The sequence below is a fragment of the Prunus persica genome, chromosome G4, assembly GCF_000346465.2.
Source record: "Prunus persica cultivar Lovell chromosome G4, Prunus_persica_NCBIv2, whole genome shotgun sequence".
NCBI classification, from domain to species: domain Eukaryota; kingdom Viridiplantae; phylum Streptophyta; class Magnoliopsida; order Rosales; family Rosaceae; genus Prunus; species Prunus persica.
Window position 1 is genome coordinate 22,753,028 of NC_034012.1, and position 15,401 is coordinate 22,768,428.

Below are 15,401 nucleotides of genomic sequence, written 5' to 3' on the forward strand. Positions count from 1 at the left end.
TCTAAAGATAGAAATAAAGGCAACTCAGTTCCATTAACTGTCGTAACAGCTCTTTTGCACGTCGGTTAGGCTAAAACAATTGACATCTCAGAGCATACACACGTCAAATAGGGTTATAAAAGCGACTTTTAAAAGGCCAACCACTTCAAGGCCTATACAAAAACCGACATGGTAAGTGACCTAACAACGTCGACAAATTGGATGCTTGAGACGTAGTGGAGAACATAATCCACGGCGTTTCTTTTCCTGTTCACGAAGTTAAAATCATTTTTAAAGTCTGTGGGTTACCACAGTAGTCGTGATTACGAATTGTTACGTTGGTTTTCAATAAAGGTGTGCTATGTTAAATATTTCAGATGTCAATGTTTTAAAAAAACGTCGTCTAACTTTGTCCAATGGTCTTTTTTTTACCATTTAAACGTAGGTTCTCGCAAGAAACATACGTGGAATATATTTAACAAGGCGGTTTTTTCTTCCCTTATGACGTGATTAATACATTTTACATCAGTTATGGTATGATTTTTGACATGTAATATACTTTAGACGTCTGTACTTTTCTGTAAGCGTCATCTAAGTTTGTCGAAGTTTTCTTTTTTTTGCGTTTTTATATATTTTAGACGTTAATTTTTTTATTTAGTGAGCGTAGTATATGTTAACCATGACGGTTTCTATGTTATACACGACAGTATTCCTTCAAATGGAGACGTGGATAACACTTTTTACATCGGTGTTTATGTAACATTCTTTAGATGTCTCATTCTTTTAAAAACCGTCGTCTAATGTTGTCGAAGTTTTCCTTTTATGCTATTTATATACTAATTAGACGTCGGTTCTTATTTTTGTATGACGTTGAATGTCTTAACGACGTCGGTTATTTGCCGTCGTTGTTTTATGTATCAAAAAATGGCAGTCGATTTCACGACGGTTTGAAAACCTTCTAGACGACGGTGGATTCCCGTAGTCTATTTCAATTTTTATAGTAGTGGGCTACTAGAGGTGTCAAACGGGCCGTGCCGTGCCGCCCATCCCATTTAAACTCCTGCTTTTAACGTTTTCGTGATGTGCCAGGCCGGCCCATTTAATTTATAGGGCCGTGTCGTGCTGGCCCATTTAGTAATTGACACAGGCCGGGCCAGGCTCGTGTCGTGCTCGTGCTCGTGCTCGTGCTCGTGCCATACTCGGGCCCAAGAACCAACCCATTTAATTTGGATTTTTTTCACTTGATTTTTTTTTTTCACTAGATAATTCAAATTATAAACATTAAAAATTTAATTAGAGGCAAGAAATGATGAACTATTTCAACATTAATCAATCAAACATCCAAACAATATGAAAGGGCGGAGGGCAAAAAGTGTCCAACCACACAAAGTCCACTTCAACTTTTCATCTTTAAACAACTTATTATTTTATATGTGAAGAAATGTCTTGCTTTGATTATAAGAGAAGCGTATATGTAATATGTACTGATTAGATATCAAGTCCAATGTTGTTTAATTAATTTGTAGTTGATATGTTTAATTAATTAAGGACACAAGTAATTTCCCTAAAATGAAATACATCAAATATATGTTTATGATTATAAATTTTTAAATAAAATAAAAAAACCATATAAACAATGACATTATATGTCAAATTATTGCATTTTGACTTTTGAGAAAGAAAAAAATGTTAAGTGGGCCGGGCTTGGGCCGTGCTTGAAGCGGACTTGGGCTCGTGTCGTGCTTGAAGCAGGCTCGGGCTAAACCGGGCCATGGGCTGGCCCGGTCCATTGGACCTCATTTTTTGATTCCGGCCCGGCCCAAGTTTTCGTACCATGCCGAGCACGGCCCATTAATATTCATGCTCGTGTCGTGCCGTGCCTCATTTAAACAGGCTGGACTCGTGCCATGTTGGGAGATTAGGGGTATTCTTTATGTACACACACAAATGGTTCATTAAATGAGAAGCCCAATTTTTTGTTTGCTTGTTTATTCACATATGCTTGAGAGTGACTTTGGTGGAAGGTACTAAGACTGAGAAAGAAATTCATGCCTACAGACATGGATCTCATACATCCTTGGTGCTCATAATAAAACAATGAAACTATGCCGCTAATATAAGAGCATGATGCATGATGCCTAGCTAGGGTTTATAGGAAATAAGTAGGGCTAGGCAACCATGCTAAGATTTCTTCTTAAATTTCTACAAATAATTCTTTTTCTTCTTTTTGTTCCCAAGAATTTCTACAGATAATTCATTCAGACATTTTTTTTTCCAATGGATTGGGCCGGCCCTTGGCCCGAGCTTGCTTCAAGCACGGCAAGAGCCCAAGCCCGCTTCAAGCATGGCCCAAGCCCGGCCCACTTAACATTTTCTTCTTTCTCAAAAGTCAAAATGTACTAATTTGACATCTAATGTCATTGTTTATATGGTTTTTTTTTTTTATACTCATATACATATATTTGATGTCTTTCATTTTAGGGGAATTACTTGGGTCCTTAATTAATTAAACATATCAACTACAAATTAATTAAACAACATTGGACTTGATATCTAATCAGTACATATGACATATACGTTTCTCTTATAATCAAAGCAAGACATTTCTTCACATATAAAATAATAAGTTATTTAAAGATGAAAAGTTGAAGTGGACTTTGTGGAGTTGGACACTTTTTGCCCTCCACCCTTTCATATTGTTTGGATGTTTGATTAATTAATGTTTTCAAATAGTTCATCATTTCTTGCTTTTAATTATATTTTTAATGTTTATAAATTGAATTATCCAGTGGAAAAAAAAAATCAAGTGAAAAAAATTAAAATTAAATGGATTGGTTATTGGGCCCGAGTATGGCACGAGCCCGGCCCAGCCCGTTTCAATATGGACATGGGCTTTGGGTCGGGCGGGGATCAATGATTTTACTAAATGGGCCAGCACGGCACATCCCAATAAATTAAATGGGCCGGCCTGGCATGGCACGAAAACTATAAAAGCACGGGTTTAAATGGGACGGGCCGGCCCGGCACGGCCCATTTGACACCTCTAATCACAACCCATATAAAGAATTACCTATTAGAACCTAGACCAAACTTCAACATAGAACCCCCAAATCGAAGAACCAAAAAGAAATTTTGAAACAATCGCAACAAGGGATACCCATACCTGTTTCAGATAGAAATTTCACAATGGTGGGTCTTCCTCTCCAGCTTGGGCGTTTGGTTCTCTTCCCTGCATAGCTTGGGCGTTTGGTTTCTTCTTGCTTCATTTGGTCTGACCCCCATCAACCAAGATTTCATTTCATCATCACAAGTAAGCCCAAAACTGATTCTCAACCTGGGTTTCAAACGCACAAAATCATATGCACAATGAGAACGTTAAAAGTCCAGGCAGCTGAGATATTTAAATCTAAACAGTTAAAAAGCTCGGAATCGTGGAAAGAAGAAGGCAAGGCGTCATCTGATGATGGTTAGCTAGTAAACTAGCCAATGACTACCCAGTTTCCCACGAAGTCTAGTTCAGTAGACAACACGTGGCAAACGTGGGTTGATTAAAGCGGAAGAGAGTGGCGCGCAACATTGATGGCCAATTGATTCAACTTTGAATCGTTAAAAATTGGAAACCGTTTTCCAAAAACAGTTCAAATTCAAGGGGGCATTGTTTGGGCCAAAATTCTGCACACCCAGCCCAGCGCTGGAGGCCCAGAATGACAAAGTAATCTCAGAATCCAAGAAGTTTGGACTTTTCCATTTAAATTGGAATCAAGAACCCAAAATCGAGAGAGCCCAGCCTAGGATCTGTCAACCGACGAAACTTGGGCTTTGAAAAACAGAGAAAAGAAATCAGCCCACAGTCCCAAAACTTAATCTGGGCTTAGCCTGATCAAATAAAAAAGAGAAAAGCCCAAAATTGAAGTAAACCCACGTGACTACCTGACTTTCAAAAGCAAGCAATTTCAACTAGCCACAAGAGCTGATAGGGAGTTAATGAAGGCAGGTCTTAAACAGGAAGATATCTCTAGTCTTTTCAGTCAAAAGAAGATCAAAACCCCTTTATATATAATTCTGCATCAGGACAGGCATCATTTCCAAGGGATAAGCAAACTACATTTTCGAAAGAGATAAGTAGGGAGCGAGGAGTTGTTCATCACGAAAAGCAAACTAACCATCACGGCAGATTGAATTCTTACAAAAAGCAGTTAAAGGTTAAAAAGGGATTAGGTTTTTCTTTCAAAAAACAAAGAAGTGATCACCATAAAGAACTGACTGTTGATGGTTTGTTTGCCAAAATAGATAAAAATCCCCTTTTCTTTGACATTTAAAATAAAAGATCTTGTTTTTCGAAAATCTGCCAACCATTATTAAAAGATTAAAATATCCCACTCCAGCGTTTTCTATAAATATGAGAAAAGGTTAACAGATCAAAGGACAACCAAAAAATCAATCAAAAACAAAAACTCAAAATGATCACTTAATCTCAAAAAACCTTCAGAACACTTAAGCAACCATAGCTCATTGAGCCACAACAAGCAAGTCAAGCTAGAATTCAAAGTCTCTAAATTCAGTTCAGTTTCAGAGAAATAGTCATACAAAGCGAGATTTCTCTCGTTACAAATTTGGTTCAGCATAAGCCAAAACAATCAAAGTTCAGGTTTTGCAAATATGAAAACCTCAACAAATTTATAAAGAGCCCTGATCAAGCAGAACAGGTACTACAACGAAGTTCCAGCTCAGTAATCATCAAATCCAGCCACTTCTGCCCCTTCCACACTGAAGAGGTTCCAATTATGCCCGTTCAAAAAGCCTTCTAGGGCTTGAAATAGATTAAAGCTCTGCCAGACTCGAACGTTGGTATCGATTTATATCTTAAACTTGATAGTTGAAGGTGTTGACGGTCTAATCCAGTCCGAATCAAAAGTAGCTATCCATGCAGGAATTGAAGTCCAATGCTCTTTTGTCTTTTTTAGAGTTGGTCTTTCCTTTTCTGAGTCTTGTAAAAGGCAGTTCTGCCTGAAACAGTTTACTTTCTTGTTATTTATTCTGGCCAGAACTACCAATTTTGTACTTGTTCACCCATTTTAGATTCGTTCCTATGACGGTAGGGTAAAGTTCCCCATTGTCTCGAAAACCATTGACTGGTCAACAAGCCAACTTTCTTTTGTGTGCGAGCGTGCCACTGCTAGCAATGAAAATCCTAACAGACTTCTTAAAAATAGATAACTTGCGCCCCAAGTTACTGATTTCTAAACAAGCAATTGTGAATTTGGGTGAGGAATATCTCCCAAGTAAGTTCTTTTCTTGCCTCAGATTGGTGAACTGTTTTTAGGCAAAATTGCCTTTTACAAAGCTCAAAAAGGGAAAACCAACTCTAGAAAGACTTAAAGAGGGCTGAACTTCCATTTCTGCCTGGATAGATGTTTCTTATCCAGGTTGGACTGGGTATGTCTGTGCTGGATTGGACTATCAACACCTTCAACTGTCAAGTTTTAGCTGTGAATCGATACCAACATTCAAGTTTGGCAGAGCTTTAATCTATTTCAAGCCCTGGAGGGCTTTTTGAATGGGCAGAATTGGAACCTCTTCAGTCTGGAAGGGGCAGAAGTGGCTGGATTTGATGATTACTGAGCTGGAACTGCACTGTAGTACCTATTCTGCTTGATCAGGGCTCTCCATAAATTTGTTGAGGTTTTCATATTTGTAAAACCCAAACTCTACTTGATTTGGCTTATGCTGAACCAAATTTGTAACCAGAGAAATCTCGCTTTGAATTACTATTTCTCTGAAACTGAACTGAAGTTAGAGATTCTGGATTATAGCTGACTTGTTTCTTGTGGCTCAATGAGCTTTTGGTTGCTTCAGTGTTTCGAAGGCTTTTGAGATCAAGTGACCATTTTGAGTTTTTATTTTTGACTAATTTTTTGGCTATGCTCGATCTGCTCACCTCTTCTCATATTTATAGAAAATGCTGGAGTGGGGCTTCTAATCTTTTATTAATGGGCGGCAAAATTTTCCAAGAGAAAGATCTTTTATTTTAAATGCAAAGAAAAAGGGAAGTTATCTGTTCTGGTAGAGAAGAACCATCAATAATCAATTTTCATGGATGTCTTTTCCTTGCTTTTCTGAATGAAAGACCAACTCTTCTTTGTTCTCTGTTTGTTCTTGGTAAAGAGAAAGAACACAATCTGAAGTGATGATCAATTTGCTTTTCTTGTTTGAACAACTCCCTTGCTCCTCACTTATCTCTTGAGATTGTAGTTTGCTTATCTCTTGGAAAGATCACTTGCTCTAATGCAGAATTATATACAAAAGGATTCTGATCTTTTAGCCACAGAGTTTCAGAGAAGTCTTTCTGCTAATGACCTGCTTTCATTAATTCCCAATCAACTCTCTTGTGATAGTTGAAATTGTTGACTTTTCAAAGTCAGGTAGTCACATGGGTTCTGAGAATAGGCTTTCCAAAAAGATTTGCTGACTTTGTACTCTGGGTTTTGAGATCAATGGTGAGCATTCAGAAGCTGGGCCTAATCCAATTCTTCTTTCAATTTCTTTATTGATCTGCTTCAGTGGTCGATTGTCATTTAATTTTGACGTTTTTACAACTCTGCCATTTTCGTAAAGGACATGGGAAAGCCCAGTCCTTTGTTTTTTTAGTTTTGTGGGCCTTTCTTTGCGAAGATGGGCTTGCGAGTGGATTTCTTTTTGGCCCAAACAGTGCTGTGAAAATTGTGAAGTCCTCACCAGTCTGAGACAAGAAAAGAACTTACTTGGGAGATATTCCTCACCCAAATTCACAATCGCTTATTTAGAAATCAGTGACTTGGGGCGCAAGTTATCCATTTTTAAAGAAGTCTGCTAAGGTTTTTATTGCTAGCAATGGCACGCTCATACACAAAAGAAAGTTGACTTGTTAACCACAAATGATTTTCAGGACAATGGGGAACTTTACCCTACCATCACAGGAACAAATCAAAAATGGGTGAACAATTTGGCACGCCCAGTGGGACCTCTCAGTATACATACTCCTAGAAAAATCTTCTAGTATATGAATATTGGAAGTTCTAGCCAGAATCCACGATGTGCCATGGAAAGAGATCAAGCAGCTCTCCGGGAAGGACTTGAGTCAGAAGAAAGTGATGCTAGGCAATCAGCCCATGGCAGTACCAGGAGTAGACGTTCAAGATCTGGATCCAGAATGTTAAACCAGATACAGGAGGCTGTGTTGCGGCAAGATGCCATAGCACAAAGGAGCCAAGATACTCTAAATAACATGACAGCCATGATGCAATGGCAAGTCAACATGCAGTTCAGGAAGGACTGTGAGGCTGCTATTGCCAGAATTCCAAACCCAGATATGGTGGTCCAGCAGCTAGATCTCCGTTATGGACCTCCACCAAGAATGGCATGGCCATACCAAGAGAACCCTCTCATTGCACAGATAGCTGGAATACCAGGACATGGAGAAATCCAAGCTGGACAGAGGGGAGAAGCCCTTCCCATTCAAGAACACGAGACTCCAGTTCGTCCAGAATGCCCTGCACCAGTTCAGGCCCCCCAGAACTAGCCAGAACCTCCACCTATTCCACAACCAGTGGCCCCACGTACTCAGCCCTTGGCACTTCTGCCTGAGCAACTAGCTGTGTTGCCCTATAGACCTAGAAAGATGGACCCCAATCCATGCCCTCCACTAGCAAGAGGCAGGAGAGGTAGAGGAGGAATCAACCCCATTGCAAACAATGACAGGAACAGACCGGGGGCAAACTGGAGGAACCATTCAAATTTCGAAGAAGAGGAAGAACACAGGGAGGAAGTTCTGCACAGGCCATACAGAATGGAACAGAGGATTGAACACAACCAGCCAGAACATGGACAAAATCCGCATCATGTGAATGATTTAAATGACATTGGGGCACTTCAAAGAATGATTAGAGAGATGATGGAACCTGAGGCCAGAAGGGGAGAAAGGCCCACCTACAGGAAGCCATATCCTGCTTATATTGATCAAATACCTCTATCTCCAGGCTTTAAGGTGCCAAACTTCACCTTGTTCAACGGGGAGGACACCAATGCTTCATCAGTTGAGCATATAGGCAGATTCTCTGTCCAGTGCATAGCCATAGAAAATAACCCTCTGTTAAAACTAAGGCTTTTTGGAAATTCTCTCTCTGGACAAGCCTTCACCTAGTATCCTAGCTTACTAACCAATTCTGTTCAAACCTGGGAACATATGGAAAATGTCTTCCATGACTACTATTTTAGGATTCAGCCAAAAGTTACCATCAGTGATCTTGCCACCCTTAAACAGAGTGAAGATGAGCCTGCCCAAGACTTCATAACCAGGTTCAGAAAGCTCAAAATGAAATGCCGAATCCCTATAGAGGAGAGGCACTTCATTCAAATGCCTCAAGCTGCCCTTAAAATCTTTCTGAGGAAGAGATTTGACGGGATGCTGTTTGGAGACCTGGCAGAACTAGCAGACAAATCATCTAAATATGAGGAGCTACTCAAGGAAGAACAATAGAGAAGGAACTCCTCAAAAGGCACATACTACAAAACCCCATCTTCTTCAGTGCATCTGGTTGAGGTAGAATTGGAAGAAGGCACAGAAAGCTTGGAGGAAAGGGAAGTTACAGTAGCAGAAATGGCAAAACTAAAACATCCCATCAGCTGCAAGGCTTTGACCAAGCCACCAAAGGACCAAAAGCCACCACCGTTCATAGGAGGGTTTGTTCTAAACAAACCAGCACATAACAAAGTCTATTCCTTCGATTTAACCAAGGTTGATGCCCTGTTCGATGAGATGCTGCTACATAAGGCAATAGAGACATCCCACAGGTTGCCCAAGCCAGAGGAACTCAAGGGGCAGACAATATTGCAGATGGCACAACTCTTGGAACCATTCCACCAATAGTTGTGTTGTTTTCAGGGACGTCATACAAGAAGGGATAACAACAGGAAGGTTGAAACTGGCTAAGAAATTTCCCTCAGTAATAACAGACCCTTTTCCCCAACCTCAAGTCAACATGGTCAACTTAAATTAGCTAGAACAAAAGATAGGCAAACTAACAGCAGAAGCTAGCCCCAGCATAGGCAGAAGACTCACAAGAGAGGCTAATCAGAGACCAAAAGCAACCATTTCAGATGGGATATTTCTGTGCAGCATGTGTAAATGTGAAAGTGAGTTGGAGATAACCCTAGATGGACAAAGTCAGCCCACCGCTAGTGTTTTTGACAGGATCGGAACATCATACCAACAGGGCCCAGTTTTGGCTCCACCTAAAGACATAGCTAGGCAGAAGGCCTATCAAAGGTCCGCCCAACGCAACAGAAGAATAACAGAGCAGCCAAGGAAGGAAATACCAGTTAAGATGCTCGAAAATGACAAGCCCTTGGCAACTATCATAGAAGGCAGATGGTATTCTATTGGAAAAAGCGGTAGACCAACTTTGGAACTAACTAGAACACAGAAGAGGAGAGTTCAAAGGCAATACTGCACCTTCCTCAAGAGTAAGGATGACACACAGGTACTTCCAGAGACCAGTTCCTCAGGCAGAACAGACAACATGTCAACCAGAAGAGCTAACAAAGATAAAACCTCCAAGCAAACCTTTCATCCATCCTGCCTCATCCTCAGTCAATCAGCTTGAACCTTCACAGTCACAAGCTTAATCCGGACCTATTGCAGTAGAAGGACAAGAAGATTGGACTGGAGAATATGAAGAGGAGCAATTGGATTACGAAACTATCTGCAGACGACCAGATCGGACTCCTTGAAACAGGTGAGCAAGAAGATTGGACAGAAGAATATGGAGAAGAACAAATGGAATACGAAGGAGAACTAGATGAAGAAACTGAGGCTTTCGGTGCAGAATTAGAGAGCCTATTACAAGGTGATCTAGGCATTAACATGGTGTTTATCCTGCCAGAAAAGTTCAAGGCAACAGAGGGACAAGAAATCACTTTGGAAGGAGATGTGCTCCCAGGAAACTTTTGAGTGCAAATTGGCAGAAGTGGAGGAGGCGCCAGAACAGCAAACACCTACTGCTAAAGCAGATAGAACTGCCATGAAATTAGCCGTAGAACAGCTGTGCTTTTCCGAACCTACCAAAGAAATAGCCAATCATCTCAGACCTTTGTTCATAACAGCAAACTTTGGGGGTGTTCCTATTCCCAAAATAATGGTAGATGGAGGTGCAGCCATTAATCTTCTACCTCACATGTTGCTAATCAAGATGGGCAGAACAAAGAAGGATCTAATTCCAACACGCTTAACAGTCACCAACTTCGCTGGGGGCATCACCAAGACTCATGGAATACTAGATGTGGACGTCATAGTAGGAACCAAGAAGGTGAAAATTGCATTTTTTGTGGTAGACACCACTTCTACCACTTACAATGCACTGCTTGGCAAAGACTGGATCCACCAGAGTCTATGTGTTCCTTCCACTCTACACTAGCAGTTGGCCCTCTTGCATGAATAGGGTTTTATGGAAATTGTGGAGGGCGACCCACGGCCCTTTCTGCCATCTGCATTATGTTTTGAGGCCAGGTATTAACATGATGACTTTGGTCCTTTCACTTTCTTCGGAGTTAACCAAAACGGCCGTCCCTATGGTGTCACGGCCCAGAAACTTATTAAAGAAGGTCTGGCTAGTCCTCTAGAGGACTGGAATAGACCTTGCATTCTCAACCTCCACAGTTCTGATGTTTAGCACAAACCAACAAGAAAAGGATCGAGCTGCAACAATCCAATCCATTACAAATAGATTGTTGGTATATTGGGAAGAAAGAAAGCAATCTATGCATAATCCAGCCATTAACATGGCAGAATTCATGCATGAGAGTATGGAAGAACAGAAAGGAAATCTGCAAGAGGAAGAATTGGAATTTGCACCAACAACACTAGATGATTCCCTGCCAGAAGTAGAGGATCCTTTACAATAAATAAACCTGGGGACAGAAGAGGGCCCATACCTACTTTCATCAGCACATTACAAGAAGAGCCAGTAAAGAATGAGATCATTGCTCTTCTGCATGATTTCAAAGACTATTTTGCATGGCATTACCATGAAATGCCTAGGCTGGATAGAGGACTAGTGGAGCACAAGTTGCCAATAAAAGAGGGTTACTTACCAGTCAAGCAAGCCAGAAGAAGGATGTCCATGGAGACAGAACTGAAAGTCAAAGAAGAAGTGGAGAGGCTAGTTAAAGCGGGTTTTATCAAGCCAACCATTTATGTTGATTGGTTGTACAATATTGTACCAGTACTTAAGAGAAAAACAAGGGCAGTCAGAATATGTGTGGACTACAGAAATCTGAATGAAGCATCTCCCAAAGACGAGTATCCAATGCCTATGGCAAACATGTTGGAAGACAAAGCTGCTCATAACTAAATGCTGTCATTCATGGATGGCAATGCAGGATACAATCAAATAATGGTGGCAGAAGAAGACATCCACAAGACAACCTTCATGTGTCCAGGACATATAGGTGCTTTTGAATACACTGTAATTCCTTTTGGCCTGAGGAATGCAGAAGCCATTTATCAAAGAGCAATGAATTCTGTTTTCCATGACATGAAAGGTCATTCTCTAAAGGTTTATATAGATGATGTGGTGATTAAATCCCCAGAAAAAAGAGATCAAATCTAAAAAAGGCATTCCTAAGGATGAGACAACACAAGTTGAAAATGAATCCCAAGAAATACGTTTTTGGAGTTCAAGCTGGCAATTTCTTAGGTTTCTTGGTCCACCAGAGAGGAATAGAAATTGACAAGAACAAAGCAAAATCTATCATGGAAGCTTTGCCACCTCGGAACAAGAAAGAATTGCATAGTCTCCTAGGAAAGATTAACTTTTTAAGAAGATTCATATCCAATTCTGCGGGAAAAATCCAGCATTTCTCCTCCTTGTTGAGATTGAAGCAGGAACATACATTTAAGTGGGAAGAACAGCATCAGAAGGCTTTGAGGAAATCAAACATTACCTCTCAAATCCACCAGTTCTGTCCCCACCAAAGAGAGGCAGACTCTCAGGTTGTATGTTTCTGCATCAGAAGTATCCATTGGAAGTCTGTTGGTTCAAGATAACAAGGAAGGGAAGGAACAGGCAATCTATTACCTGAGTAGAACTCTGACAGAAGTAGAAAGGAAATATTCCGCAATTGAAAGACTTTGTTTGGCCTTGTACTTTACTGCTATAAAACTTAGGCATTACATGCTACCTTTCACCACCTACATCATTTCTAAGACAGATTTGATCAAGTACATGCTAACAAGGCCAATGTTGAGAGGGAGAATTGGTAAATGGACTCTGGCCCTGTAAGAATTTGCCTTTAGATATGTTCCTCAGAAGTCCATCAAGGGACAAGCTGTTGCAGATTTCTTAGCAGATCATCCAGGAGAAGAAATTGAGAATATGGATTCTATGGACATAGCCAATGCAGATCTATTGACCAGAGCTCACACCTGCCTCAATAATCCTATTAATTCAGTCCATCTCACCCCCTGGAAGCTATACTTTGATGGATCTAAAACAGACTCAGCCTCTGGGGTAGGGATTGTTTTAGAAGATCCACTAGAAATCAAACATTGTTATTCATTCCAGCTAGATTTCCAGTGCACCAATAACAGGGTAGGATATGAGGCTTTAATTATAGGACTAGAAATGCTGGTGGAACTAGGAATCCAATCTGTCAAAATTCTAGGAGATTCCATGCTTGTGCTAAAACAGATTGCTGGAGAATACAAGTGTTTGAGCCCCTCTCTAGCCACCTATCTGGTAGCAGCCAGAAATCTCTTGGCAGAATTCAGGGAAGCCACTTGGGAACATATTCCAAGAGAAGAAAACTTGGTAGCTGATGAAATGGCTCAGATAGCAACAGGGGTACAAATTCCTGAAAACTACGTGCAAAGAATCATCAATGTAAGAAACAAAAGTCTACCATATGCCCTAACTAGAGGAAAATGCAAATAGATATCAATGCTGCCATAATGACTGAAGAAGATTGGAGATTGCCTATAATCAATTATCTGCAGTATCCAACCCTTCCCTCTGAAAAAAGGATTAGAATCATAGCCTTAAACTACCTCATGTGGAATGGAGATTTGGTCCGAAAGAGCAAAGATTAGTTACTTTTGAGGTGCTTAGGGAAAAAATAATACATGAAGGTCATGGGAGAAACCCCATGAAGGGATTTGTGGAGCTCATCAAGGTGGAAGGAAGATGTGCTGGTTAATTAGAAGGTATGGCTACTTCTGGCCAACTATGATGAAAGACTGCATTAAATATTCCAAAGGATATGAAGCTTGTCAGAGGCATGGACCAATCCAGCAGGCTCCTTCAATTCCCATGAATCCAGTGGTCAAGCCATAGCCATTCAGAGGATGGACAATGGATCTCATTGGCAAAATCTATCTAGCCAGTAGCAAACAACACTGTTTTATCATTGTAGCTACACACTATTTCACCAAGTGGGTAAAAGCCAAACCTGTTAAATCCACAACATCTCAAGAGATCATCACCTTCATAGAAGAACAGATTATACAAAGGTTTAGTATTCCCTTGGAGAAATAGTATGGAAAGCAGTTTTGCCCCTTGGAACACACGTAGCTGGTTATGGAAAATGGTCACCCACATGGGAGGGTCCTTTCATAATTAAGCAAGTCCTTGGATTAGGGGCATACATATTACAGGATTGAGATGGAGACATCCATGTAGCACCAATCAATGGCAAATGGTTAAAGAAGTTCTACCCAACTATGTGGGATTCACAGGCAGTGCAAACCGATCCTAGGATTCAAAAAGAAAAGGATGGAACTGTTGTTTAAATTCTTGCTCAAACTTGTGCTTTAATTTTACTTCAGTATATTTCATTTCTGCCTTCTTTCGTTTTATTTAGGCAAAAGAAATCAAAAAGCAAAAGTTCCACAAAAATAAATAGCATTTATTAAATATAGTCATTTTTCATGACTAAGTTTTATTACATTCAAAATTTAAAATTAAACCCTAGCTTCCTAAGGGTTTCTTGCAATCTAGCTTTCTTGGTAGAAATTTCTTGCTGGAGAAGCATCCCTTGATGAAGAGAGGCCTTTGCAATCTCCAATGCTAGCCTAGAAGCTACAACCATGTTTTGCAAAAGAAAAGTGGCCTTGGTCTTGGTGCCCAGTCCAGCCCCAAGTTTGTTCTGCCTCTCCCTCAGCCCAGCCAGCTGCTTTTGAAGTTCTTCAATTTGTCTTTCCAGCTTGTCAACAGCGGTCTTGGCCTCCTTATAGCCCACAACCATCTGGTCCATTTCTGCCTTCTGTTTTGCATAATCGGCCAAGTTGGCTTCATGAGTAGCCTTGCAAAATTCAGAGGCACTGAAGGAGGGCTTAAGATCTTCATAGCAAGTGTAGAGATTAAGCACATCTCTTGCCAGGCCTAAGCTGAGCTCAAGGATAGGTCTGGGAGTCATGTTCTCCCTATGCAGCAGGTCCAGATCCTTCATCAGCTGGTCAACAGCTTCTCTATTCTCATCCAAGTTCAGCTCATTTGTCTACCATATTTTTACTCTGTCCACTGCCTCATCCACTACTTTGGACTTAGCCTTGCCAGGAGTGGAGCTGAGCTTCTCTAGCCTGTCCAGCTGAGCATCCAGATCCATGGCTTCAAATTCTGCCAGTTCTGGATCAGCAAATGAGGCCGTGGCTGGTGAACTAAGGACAGAATGGATAAGCATCTGCAAAGAAGTGATTTCAGTTAGTTCCATGTTAAATTGAATAGGAGGAGAGCTAAAGGCACAGTGATACTTACAGCCACAATAGGAGGCTTGAGGGGACTAATTCTACAGTCAGAACCCCAGCAGTTCTCTCTTTTTCCGCCTGAAAAGGACAAAGGCATTAGAAGCAAGACAGAACAGAACTAAGAAACTAGATAGTCAAAGACATAACAAAAATTACCTCAAGTTCAGGAACAGCAACAGGGTATTCTACCTCCACTTCAAGTTTTGGAGCTGCAACAGGAAGTTCTACCTGTGCCACAAGCTCTGATGCAGATTGCTCTGACTGCTCCGCAGGTACTGGAACTACAGTGGAGTGTTCTGCCTTTGCATCTTCAAAAAGGGCCAACTCTGAGCTTGTCAGTTCTGCCATTTGAGTTTCCTGCTGTTTCTTCGCCAAAGCAATACTCTCTGCTATCACCTCAGCAGGGATCTCCTCCTACAGACGAACAAAAGTCAAAGTAAGAAAAAGTACAGATGCAAAATAGTCATATTCCATACAACAAGATTAAGGTCTCACCTCTTCTTCAGCATCTTTGCCTTTTTTTTATCCCCTGTCGAGGCATCTGCTTCTTTTTCTTGCGCCACAGCCTCGAAAGCCTCTCTCAGCTCTTCATCTGTCCAGAAGTAGTTGTAGGAGCTGCTGCAGATTATGTGGCTAAGCATTCTGC